This window comes from Talpa occidentalis, unplaced genomic scaffold (assembly GCF_014898055.3).
Source record: "Talpa occidentalis isolate TD23 unplaced genomic scaffold, MPIMG_talOcc4v2.1 talOcc4.4, whole genome shotgun sequence".
NCBI classification, from domain to species: domain Eukaryota; kingdom Metazoa; phylum Chordata; class Mammalia; order Eulipotyphla; family Talpidae; genus Talpa; species Talpa occidentalis.
Window position 1 is genome coordinate 22,450,251 of NW_023604295.1, and position 13,364 is coordinate 22,463,614.

Consider the following 13,364-nt stretch of genomic DNA (forward strand, 5'->3'; position numbering starts at 1 on the left):
ACCTGTATAGTGTCTGTGGCATAGTATTCTAGTTAGTGTGCTGTCTCCCTTGCTTCCCCATTCCCTCAAAACTTCATTTCTATTTTTTCAGGCTTAAATGAAAGATTTAATTGTACTGAGAATTCATCAGCACAAGACAATTGTAAAGCACTCAAATCCAATATATTACATAGAAGATAATGTTGGAAAAGCAGATAGGAACAAAATTAAAATGGTCTTTCAAACTGCAAAGTTGAAATTTTCAGATTTATCCTTAAACATCAAAAGAGAATGATTAGAAATAACTATTTAGTGAGTTAAAAAATCCTCACTTTAAAAATATTTTCTTTATTCAGAATGTAGTGTAGGTTTTAAGGGGAATATATAGGAATGAGAGAGAGAACAGTTAAGAGTCTATTGGAATAGACTATCTGAATGGGTTTACAACTATTTAAGACATTGAACTATTTAGGACATTGAATTAAGGCCTCCCTGATAGCGCAGGGGTTAGAGACAGCACTATCAAGCTATCACCAGCCACTGCAGCATCCCAGATCCCGATCCCCTGCTGGCCAGGGAGCAACCCACATGGTGCAACAGACCTCTCCTGTCTCACCCACTGCTCCCCTCAGCAGTGTATTTCAGTAGATCTGCCTGTTCTGCTCCCCACTCTCTCTGGGGAATCCTATCACCACCTGCACCTCTGGCTTACACCCCAGTTCTTGTATGCATAAAATAAAAATATATCTTTAAAAAAAATCTATTAAAAAAAGACATTGAATTAATAAATCTTCCAAAACAGAAAGCACAAGATGCCAATAGGCTCTGGGGTGAAGCCTGTCAAATATCTAGTAAGAAACAGTTCTCATTCTCAATAATCTCAGAAGCTATAATTTTATTTAATTTTTTAAAAAGATTTGTTTATTTATGCAGAAGAACAGTTATTTATTTATGTGGAAGAACTGGAGTGTAGGCCAGAGGTGCAGAGTTTGAGAGAATTCACCAGAGACAGAGTGAGAACACTGTGAATGGGGAGCAGTGGCAAGACAAGAGAGATCTGCTGTGCTATAGGTGGATTAGCTCCCTGGCCAGGGATCAAAATCAGGGCATAGTGATGATAGTGCTGAGACTCAATCCCAGGGCACTAGGGGGGCCCAGAAGTTATAATTTTAGAAAATATTTTCTATCCTATTCTAGAAGGCCATCATAACCATAACATTAAAAATAGACAAAGACATTGCAAGAAGACTACAGTCAGTAATGAACATAAGCAAATACCCTCTCCAAAATATTAGCAAATTAAATATAATATTATAAAAAGCACTATACACCACGACCAAGTAGAATTTATTGCACGTATGCAAGGCTGATGAGACATTTGAAAATCAATTATGTAATCATCACACTAATAGGTTAAAAAAAAAAATTCAGGGCCTCCCCTGGCAGCACAGCAGTTGAGCGCTGGCCTGTGAAGCTGCCTGCAGTCTCTGCAGTGCCGGTTCAATCCCCGGTCTCAGGCAAGGGTCCCACATGGCACGCAGACCTCTCCTGCCACCCGCTGCTCCCTTCAGCAATGTATTTTGTCGGTCTGCCTGCTCTGTTCCCCGCTCTGGCTCTGGTGAATTCTCTCACCCTCCCGCGCTTCTGACTGTACCCAGTGCTTATATAAATAAATAAAATCTTAAAAAAGAAAAGATTTTTTAAAAAAAGAAAATTCAAATCCTTTTCCGGTTCATAAGCATAATGATTGGGTGTTCACGCGGCTGTGTGAGATGTGCCTACCTTAAACCTTGTAACGACGTCAGCATATTACCCTTCTGACGTGAAAAATAAATAAAAAGAAAGAAAAATCATGTGATTATGTCAAAGAGATGCAGAATTAGCATTTGATAAACTCTAACATTTACTCATGTTTTAAAACTTGACAAAGAATATCAAAATATATGCAACTAAGAGCACATTTAATGATGAGAAACTAGAACCTTTGCTGTTGAGATTAAGAATAAATCAGAGAAGTATCTCCTCACTACTGCCTTTCAAATTTGTACTGGAAGTCCCAACTGATGCAGTAAGACAAGAAAAGGGGCTAAGTATTGAGAGAGACAGAAATTCAGTGGTTAAGTGATAACTCAGTATCAGAGTGAGAAACAGATGTGAATTACATTTGAAAAGTTCAGAAAGTCTGCATTGGAGGTAATATCTGAATTAACAGCATAAACTTACCTTTAGATATTGTTGAATTTGATATAAATTAATTCACTACCTATCATTAAGGGTAAATTGTTAATGATAACATTCTATAGGCTTATAATTTTGAAAGGAAACCAACAATTGAAGATCTATGATATAAAATAAAACATTGTAGGATTAAAGAACTAAGACATCAGAGTCAGAATCAGAAATATATGAGTTTAAATACCTCAGTTTCCAGTCTGAAATCTCTGGCGACTTTTTTGTGCTATCTTTTCATCTACCTCTTAAGCTTCAGTTTCCTCATAAGTAAACCATGAATTTATTTAATCATTCTGTTCTGAGTGTTAAATGAGATATTCTGCAGAGCTATATGGAAAGCAATGGCTAATGTGGTGGTGGTGGAAATTTACTGGTAATACTGAAGTAAAGCAATGGTTTTCAACAAGATTTTTTCTTGCCAGGGGAACTTTGACTGTGTCTGGAGACATTTGTGTGTGTTTAACTGGAGGAGTGCAACAGGTATCTAGTTATAAAGACCAGGGGTGTTGTTAAACATCTTATAATGTACAAGATAGCCCCATAATGAAGAATTATCCAATCCCAAATGTCTGCACCACTGGATTGAAAAACCTTGCTATAGTATGAATAAAAAGATGCTGTTGAAATAAAAATTAGGGGGTTTGGATAGAAAGTGGGATAAATTAAGATAATAGAATCACCCCCCAATTTTTTTTTTTATACGATCTGAAGAGAAACCTCCCCAATTTTTTTTTTTTAATGCCAATGTTCAGATCCCACCCAATGAGACTCAGGACAAGAATGAGTAATTTATTTATTTATTTGTTTGTTTGTTTGTTTGTTTATGGGGGGGGAGTATATTCACCAGAGACAGAGTGGGGAGCAGAACAGACATATATACTGAAATACACTGCTGAAGGGAGCAGCGGGCGAGTCAGGAGAGGTCTGCTGTGCCATGTGGGAGGCTCCCTGGCCAACCAGGGAATGAAATCATGTTGCAGAGACTGCACATAGCTTCATAGGTTGCGTCTTAACCCCTCATACCACCAGGGAGGCCGCAAGAGTATTTTTTTTAATGTATCCCAAGTGATTTTAATGGCACCACAATCTAGAACTACTGGTCTTGATGAAATCACAAATAGGGAGAGGAAAATATGAATTGAATCTAGGATTTTTGTTCCTCAGAAGCAGACAAGTGATAAAGGCACAGTGAATTTCTAGTGAAAGTTTCTATCCTATGAGGAAGTCATTGTACACCACTTACTGGAAAGAAATTTGGAAAGCACTGGAGGTGTGTGGAGATGCTGTTGCTGCTACAACTTTCCTCATTCATGTCTCTGTTGAATCAGAACCATGTCATTGATAGTAAGCAGAAGTCATTTTATATGTTAGGAGTTTACAGTAGGTTGGGATAGTCTTTAGGTAATTCACTTATTCTAACATATCAATATCTTTGTAAAGGGAAATTAGAGAAGTACATAGAAGACCTTTATCTTCATGCAGGCTACCACAACAAATTATTATAAACTGGGTGGCATATAATCAATAGAAATTGATTTTGGGGAGAATGGGTGTCCAAGATCACGGTGCCAACAAGGTAGAGTTCTGGCAAAGGCCCCCTACTGGGTGTAGGCTCACATGGCAGAGAGCAGAGCAGATGAAGCAAGCTCTCTCTTAACTCTCTGAAGAGCACTCATTCCATTCATGAGGTGTCCACTCTTAGGGCCTTCCAAAGGCCTCACCTCCTAGTCTCATCACTTTGGGAAGTAAGATTCTGACAGGTGAATTCTGAGGACACAAATAGTCATTAGCAACATCAGAGGCCTGTAAAAAAGAGTAGGGGAGAAAAACAAAAGGAAGGTAGCATGAAATTGAGGAGGAGAGAGACTGAAGTGGCAATGACTGAAGGAGACACCAGTTTATGAGCTCGCATGCAGCGATCTCAAGATCTGTGGTGGGGGAATTGAGAAGATTTAATTTCGAAGGAACAATTGTGACAGTACTCAGACTAGCATCAGAATTGGCATGGCCTTGCAAGGTAGGGAAAACTGCAATAATTCTCTTGTTTTGCAAACATCTTCTTTTATTTTACATGATACATTTAGAAATAATTGGTTTTGATAATTGATATAATTTACATGGCATAGTTCTTTAAATCCTTGCAAGTCAATGAGTCATCCATGAACCAGCAGCATGGATAATACCCAGGGGCTGGCTAGAAATGCATAATTTGAGATTCCAACCCAGAACTGCAGATTTATTGTATGTACATTAAAATTTGAGAATGCTTCTCTAAATTATAAAATCAAGCTTTTAGCAGATAGATGAACAATATTTGGCAGCCCTGTATTTCATACTCTAAATCCTGCTTAGCTTAAAAAGTTTGATTTTTTTTTTTAAGTCTAATAGATACTTTTCCTGTAAGAGTACAATTTATTTTTAAATTCTAACGTTTCTATGTAAATTTCAATATAAGGATAGTATTTGTTTTTTTAAAAAAAAAGGATAGAAAATAGACTCTTTAAATAAAGATAAATTCTGAAAATCCTAAATGACTTGTTGTCTATCTTGACTTGTTGTCAAGATAATAATTTTGATGCAAGGTCAGATTTTAGAGGTAATTGTAATATGTAACCAAAGATTATAGGTATAGTGCTTAATGGAATTCTTCTGATCTAAACATGCTTTAAAATAGTGTGTTTTACATGGAATACTTGACTCTTAATACTGGAAGGGACCTTATATGAGATAAAAAATAATTCACATTTAATCCTGAAATCCCTTCCTTTGTGTCTGTGGATGAAAATTTGCTCATCGTGTCACTTAAATGATATTCCTCAGAAATTAATCAAAAAGTAGATCCATAGCTAATGATCACCTCCTATGATCTGTCAGCTATACCTCAATTTGTATCACCTAGAGAGTGCTTTCAACTTTATTATTACTACATCACTATTAGCATTATTTAGAATTATTTGTTTAAAATTATGGTTAACCAAAGCTATCAGAACACTATCCCAAGAATTCTTGCCGATGGGCCTCCCCTGGTGGCGCAGGCAGTTGAGCGCAGCGCTGTGAAGCTCTCCGCAGCCTTTGCAGCAATGGTTCGATCCCGGCCGTCTCATGGCCTGGCAGACCTCTCCTGGCTCACCCGCTGCTCCCCTCAGCAGTGTTTTTCACTTAGTCTGGCTGTTCTCTTCCCCACTCTGTCTCTGGTGAATCCTCTCACCCTCCCGTGCATCTGGCCTGTACCCCAGTTCTTGTGTCAATGAATAAATAAATCTTTAAAAAAAAGATTTCTAAATGAGAACTGTACAGTATCATTTTTGAAAGTAAAAATATAGCTACTGCATTATCAGTCATTTGGTAGGTAGTACTCATTAGCTTGTTAGTCCTTTTCAATATAAGTTTGAGTCTTGATTCAGCCCCTTGTCATATCAGCTATTCCTCCATGTTTTCTATCACCTGCAAATTGTATCGTTAGCTGGCCAAAACCTAAGAAATAACTTTGTTAAAATCAAGACATTCTTCTACCCCAATTTAGTAGTAGAATAACTATATGAAACAAAGTTAGATGAGTTTGTGAATCACTTTTCACTCCTTTGGTTTAGTTTGTTACTTTCAAAATGCAAAGATGCCTATTTATAAGCAATAGAAAAAAATAATTCTACTTACCTTTAAAATGAAGGAATGGTTTTCAAGATTTCAAAATGCAGAATTACTTTAGTGTTTTTGGTGAAAGAACAACTCAGTCAAAATATTAATATGTGTTGTTTAAATATTAAAAGTCTCTGGTTCATAGTTGTTTGTTGATTTTGATATTTTCTTTCTTATAGTTATTCTTTTTCCTGGTCCTTTATTTAAGTTTTCTAGATTCCTGCTATGAATGGGGGGTGGAGAAAGGAGGGATTGGAGTCAAAATAAGGGGGTTGTAATTGTATGGGGTATATAAAAATAAAATTTAAATAAAAAATAAAAATATAAATCAAAATTTTAATTTATGGAAATATCACTAGAAAAGACACGTTTAAGCCATTTCCCTGACTCATGGCATTAACTAACCCTTTCTACATCCTCTGACATACTGACTGTGCCTTCAGGAGACTGCTCCACCTTGTCCATGCAATTCTACTCCCTCCAGTTGAATTAGATGTGATCAATAGACTGTTGCGCACGTTCCCCAATTTGTTTAATGATAGACCCCATGTAATTATTAAAATCTTTAAGATCATTTATAAATAAATAAATAAATATTGAAAGTCTATATATATAAAGGAGACAAAGTATGACTAGGTATGGTTACTGGGAGAGTCATAATAATGTCGTAAATTCTGTTCATGTTAAGTCTCAATCGTAACATCATTCACTGTAATATTTTTAAATTTAATTAACTTCTAATTTTACAAATTACAGCTTTATTACTTCTGGAGAAAATGATAAAAACTCTAAAGATTATTTGATGTATTTAAAATAACAAGTCTTTCTGGGTCAAATCCAATAATTAATATTTCCCTAATGAAAATAAAATGGTTTCTTTTTATTAAATAGTATTATATGTCATTTTCATTTATTGCTATTGCTTCACCTCTCTAATGTACCTTTATTCAAGGACATAATAGTCTGTTATAATTTGATCTCGTTGTCATTGATGGACAAACTGGGAGATCACAAGAATAATGACTTTCCTTGAACTGTATATCCTCTTAATGATGAAGATAGTTTTATTATGATCTATGTTCTCTGATATCAAATAGATACTTTTGTATCAAATTGCTCATGATCCACTGGAATGTTACTAGCTGGAAAATCAAAGTTCCAGGATCATATTTATATGTTTTGCCATTGTATCTTTTGTTTCCAGTTTATGTGCCTGGGCCATTATAAATGTCCAGTAAATATTTGTTGAGTGACCATTCCCTTGTTATATAATACATATGATTCTTTCCTTAGGAAGTGATTCCTATGTCGGAGCCCAAATACACAAGCTTTACTTATTCCATCAACTTGCTCCTGTCTTATCTTTTATGGTGAGACCTCAGCACAACCTATTGTGCCGATCCCAGAGAAAAGAGCCCTCTATCCCTTCACACACAAACACTTACCTTTCTTAGCCTTGTTTATATAAAGTCGCTTATATTTCACTTGCTATCTTAGATGAATTTCTGTTTACCACCATGGTAAAGTTAGGTAGAGAAACAAACAAACAAACAAAAAGTTATGTATGTTTATTCTGGAGTGAGAATTCTGAGGTCAAATCTAGCTCTTTGACTTACTAAATATGTAACATTAAGTATAATACTATGTGATAAAAATAGTTGGCAAGGTTAGCTTTTTAAATATACTTTCTTGTATATTTGAGACCTTGTTTTTATACACTTCTGGGCTGTATTATTAAGCTTCCTTCTCCACCTCTTTCATAACCACCTGTGTTCTCTTGGAATGTTTGATGACATTATCAATATTTCTCTGGCTGCCAAATCTAATAACCCTTTTACAGAATTTGCTCCTATTTGCCCCATAAACAGTTTTAAAGATCTCACTGACTTTATAAAAACTCCTACCTCTGACTTCACAGCTCACTTGTTTCTCTTTCTAACTCTCTAGACTGTACTTCTATTTTCAAGACTTTGATTTCTGCTTTCTTCAAGACTCTTACTTTTTTATAGCCATCAGTATATATTCATCCAGTCACACAATAAAACCAGTCATATTTTCATTTTTCTTATTCATTATGTTTCATACTTTTTCCCACTTGTATCCACATCCTTCCATCTCCACTGACACTCTCTTTAATCAGGTTATCAGTTGCCTGTATTTGACAAACTCTGCCTAGAACTTTCATAGTTCTACACACCATAAGCATAAATATGATCTTTTTAAATCATATTCTAATTATGTATTCCTCTCCTGGTCACATATTTTTAGTTCTTTCTGGTTGCCAATCAACCTCTACCTTATTCTATTTAACTTATGATAGACTAAGTGGTGTTCCTCCTTATCCAAACCTGTATGTGGAACCCCTAACTGCCACTATCTCAGAATGTGACTGTGTTTGGATATGGGGCTTTTAAAGAGGTAAATAAATATAATGAGTGCATTAGTGTGTGACCCTACTTGGTAGAACTGGTGACCTTATCATTAGAAGAGACGGATCACATAGATACACCATGGATGACTTGGCATAGAAGACCAAGCAAGGGCATATTAAGGAGGTAGCCATCAGCCAGCCAAGGAGAAAGCAAACATTCTGACCTCTTAATCTTGGATGTCTAGAATCCAGAGTATTCTGGAAAATACATTTCTGTTGTTTAAATTGCTTGGTCTGTACTATTTCATTTTGGCAGCCCTAGCAAACGAATACATGTCTCTTGTCCTTTAACCAAGGCATGTAATTCTTTTTCATTCTGAGCTTTTCATTACTCCATTCTTCGAGTCTCAAATGCTGCAACTCTTCTCCCATTAACCGACAATCTTCTCAAAACCACTTCATTGTGAAACATTTCCTGAATCTTTTGTGATTGTGACCACCCCCCAAACTTCACCCTACTTATAGTACATATTTCTTTATATTTCAGGATAGATTCTAAGTAACTATGTGTGCATTTATATCTCCAACTAGGAAGTGATCTCTTTAATAACAGAAACCAGAGCTAACAAGACATGTCTTCATTAACATTGTCCTCTGTATTTAGCACGCTGTATGGGGCAAAACAGTGTTCAATGTAATGAAATGAGAACTTTTTTTCATGTTTCCAAGATTTCATATTGTAATTTCATCAACATTACAATAGAAGTAGTAGGCAAGTCTACTTGCTGTACATATATGGAGATACAGTTGGAATTATATATAAAATACATGTGTATATATATTATAGAATGTGTGTATCAGTGGGCATATGTATACCAATGTGTACATATACACATATGTGGATATTCATAAACAAAATGATGCTGGATAAGTGTGCGGCATTTTGTTAGCTTCTGAGTTCTCCAGAGTGAGTAGATTGAGTACATTGAATTGCTGCCCCAGACTAAGCTTGACTAATCTTGGTATGTTTTGGGGAGTAGGGGGGCAGGAGAGGTAGGGAAGCTGTTATGGAGTTTTATAACAGGGTTTAGTTGTCCTAGGAATGAACCCCTGAGTGTTCTCTATCAGTCAGCTTTTGCTAAGTTATGCTATGATAATAACCTTCCAAGTCTCCGGTCTTACAACAATAAGTGTGGTGGTTTAGTTTTTATTATGTTTTTTCTTCCTTCTGCAAAACAAATACCAAGTCCAGGGGAAAGATCAGTGAAAGAACCACATGCTCTCTCCTGAAGCTTCTGCTCAGATGTAGCATAAATCATTACTGCTCACATTCCATGGGAGAGGTCATGTCACATGCTTAGTCTAATGTTAGTGGAATGGGATTATAGTCCCTCTACAAAAAGAGTTTCTTTATTAATACTGCTATATCAATGTTTATATTTGAAGAAAACATATGAAAATTAAGGCTTGTGGAAAAAATCACAAGTATATAATAATATATATATATATACACACACACATATGTGTATATATGTATGTGTATATGTATACATATGTATGTATATGTGTGTAATATGATAAATGCATTGTAAGAGGCCTTATTTCTTTAAATCTTTACAAAACTATGAGATAGATATATCTTTTTATAGTAGAATTAAAAATGTTACATAATTTTGCCATATTCACTCAATCAGAAATTGGTGGAGTTCAGACATGACTATTGCTCTTTTTCACTTCTGAGCCCACACTCTTAACCTCTAAATATACATAATTTGATTCTTCAGGAACATTATTAGCTAACTATAAAAGTTGTGTAACATTATTAGCTAACTGTAAAAGAGTAAAAGTAGTGATTTGTATGTATCTAGGTTAAGTTAAGGGTGAAAAACAAAATTAGTATTTGTAAGCTGAGTTCCATAGGAAAATAGAGAAAAGTAGCAGTGATTAATTCCAACAGGCAACAGAAGGGGGACACGGAATTTTTCATTGAGAGGATGTTAACAGTTGAGTGAGGGATAGCAAGTGACCCTAAATTGTTAAGGGGAACACACTCTAAAGGGGGTCCAGCCACCCATTCATGAAAAGACAAAGGAAGAAGACTCTTAGTATGAAAGATTGTTGATAGAAATGGTGTGCATAGAGAGAGAGAAGAAAGGATTTCAAATAACAGCAAATTCTGAAAATTATCCATCCTCTCATGGGCAAATGTCTAGCTAACTTGGCTCAGTACAAAGTAGGCCTTCTCAGGCCAGAAAACTTGCTACAAGTTTTTGTGTCAGGAGCCACAAGGAGTAGCTAAGCAGGTCCCAGAGAACTGAGACAAAAGAAGAGATTCCAAATCTAAAATAAAGCACATAATCCACCATGAGGTCAAGATACCAGCTGCCATTGTCTCTCCCAAGAGCCAAGAGCAGGTTCCTCACCTGTCACCCATGTGTCTCTTCCAAATGCTTCTACATGTCTACCCAAGTAGTATCAGGGTACAAGTCAAAGATGGAAAAACAAGAAAACAAGAGCATGCATGGCTGCTTAACTCCGCCCCTAGCTTCCAATATTCCTTCATTCACAAAGTCGGGTTCATGGAATACTGAAAATTGTAATTCTCTCTGCCTGACATCTCTTCAGTGGAATGGAGATGGTGGGTAGAATCTGTAAAAAAAAACATCAAGCATGGATTTTTCCTCTAACTAGGTCAATGGCTCAGCGGAGTATAAAGAATAAGTAAAAATTCCACAGACAGAGAGCATGTATAGCTGGAACAAGGTTAAGAATTGTTGGATACTGAGAGGCCAGAACACAGATGAGGGTGATACTACATGAAGAGGACACCTATTAAGGTTAGAAAAATTTGAATCATAAAGGATTTTAATCATAAAAGAATTTGAATCATAAAGGAATTTGGACACTTTTTTGGTCGTCAGTAGTTACTTCCACTCTAAATAGTGTCATGTCTTTGAGTATTATTTTAATGTGGAATGACAGCTTTAAGGATGGCTTAAAAATGTCTTCAAAAAATTATTTATAATCAAAATATTAATACCTCTGAAGACAAACTTTGTATGCTTAAGGTCAATTCAGTCTGTGAAGTTCAAATGAGCATGAATACAATTAGCTATTTGCTCCCTTAAAATGAGAATGGGTCTACCTAATGTAGCTTATAATTTGCCAATTGTATGTAAATCATGTTCTCCTAAAAATCACTGAAGTTATATAAAGGGACAATATCCTTCCAGTATGTTAAACCTAAATACTAAGTGTTTTTTAAAAAAATATGATTCTTTAAAATTGCAATTTTGTGGGAGCAAAAATCTACCCCAAAATATATTTCTTTGGCAAGAGGTTTATTTCATTGAAGGGGCATTTGAATGCTAGGTGGAAGTTGGCTTTTCATGTTTTCTCTGTAAGGTCTTCTTCCTTGAAGACCTACATATTCACATTACCTCATTCCCCTAGAGAAAATAGAATTTAATCTTCATACTTATAGTTTGTTGTGCCATCCCCAGGAAAACCCTTACCTGAATTTCTCCTTTCTTACCCTAAATTCCCCTTGTCTTAGCTAAGCTATTTAAGTTGATACCTAAAGCCTAGTATGTGAGTTACTCCATCAAGCTGGGTCTCTCCTATATATGCAGGAGATATATATGTTATTAGTAAACATCTTTTTGACTTTTTTCTTTTATCAATCTGTCTAATGCTTATTTAATAGAAGACCCCAGAGAGGTATGGGATGAATTCCTATGCCCCGATACAACTTAAAAACACTAGCCATAAAAACTTCTCAATTAAATTAAATAATATTTAAATGCTTCAGGAATAATTCCATTAAGACAGCTATGGGTAATAGTATCTATCCCATATACAACAACATTTCTTTCTTATTTGATAATTCTACATACAGTCACGATTCCTCTCATGACAGATTTTACTTAACATCTGAATTGCTTATTATTTAAATGTTTTAGAGCAGTCAGGATGTTGAATGAATACTTGTACTGCTGAATTACATCAAAATTTCTTGTTTCTGTATGAAATTGAGGTTTTGTTGGTGATTCATTACATTTTCCATTTGGAAGCATTTTATTTAGAGTCATTAGGTTACCACATAAAATATAAAGCACTAGAAAAATTAATACCTTGTCTCTCAAATTTGATGATGGGACAAGAAGGTAAAATCTAAATCTGAGCCTTCAAGGTCAAAAAGGGATTTCTTACCTGCTTCAATTACTGCTCAATTTGATAGCAGTAAAGGAGTTGAGAGCATCTCTCCTATAATTTGGCTAGACTTTCATTATAAAAATAGAACACATTAACAGGAAGCCATTAACACAATTTACGTGTGAATAGCCCCCATTGGTGGAAGCTTTTGTGTCTGCCATTTTCAGGATAAAGTACAGGTAACTGTTTCACATCAATTACCAGTCACTGTGGACAACATACTTTTATTAACTCTGTGGTCAAAGCATTCATATTTGTATTTCAAGAATGACACAAATCCATTCTTTTCAGTATTAATCCAGATCCCACACAATTACTGTCCTGACATTTATTGGAGTAATAAATTGGCTTTAGCATTTGTTGGCTTCCCCCCCTCTCTGCCATCCTGCTTTGCTTTATTGTATAATGTGCCTTCATTTTTTAACTGACTGGAGGGAAAATGGTTCCAATATCACATTAGTGAATGTAGCCCATTTATTTTAATTTCCTCGGTGCCCTCAAGAGGAAAAAAAGTATCTATATTCAGAGTTTCAATTCAGAAAAGTGACAGTAAAAACAATATACAAACTAGCTTTGGGGTATAAACTTCTATTTATTGTCGAAGTTTTTTTTTTTTTTTCATGTTTCTTGGGTCCATTATTGTGACAAAATGGTTGTGACTATGCAGTGTGATGAAGAGAATTGTGAACAGAGAAAAGTTGTGAAGGCTCTGGTTCTGCTTCTATGTCTCACTAAAACTGTGTGGTCCTTGTAGTTCTGTTAAATTGTCCAAGTCTTGTTTCCTGGTCTGTAATACCTCCCTTCAGAGTTATCATAAGGGTGAAAAAAAGTAAGACACATTCAGCGATATTCAGTGAAGCTCATATTGTGCCAAACTCATATTGAGCCTAAGCACAAATTACAACGGTAAACAAAACTTAGAAAAATCTCT

At 35.5% G+C, this 13,364-nt stretch overlaps 1 protein-coding gene and 1 non-coding gene across 4 annotated transcripts in view; both read left to right on the plus strand.

The window, feature by feature from the left end:
- Positions 1 to 13,364, plus strand: part of NLGN1 (neuroligin 1) — an 882,121-nt gene that overhangs the window by 618,144 nt on the left and 250,613 nt on the right. The gene's annotated exons all lie outside the window — the stretch shown is intronic.
- On the plus strand, positions 1,699 to 1,802 carry LOC119258364 (small nucleolar RNA U13). The gene has a single exon (XR_005128227.1). It is a non-coding gene; the product is annotated as a small nucleolar RNA U13 (small nucleolar RNA).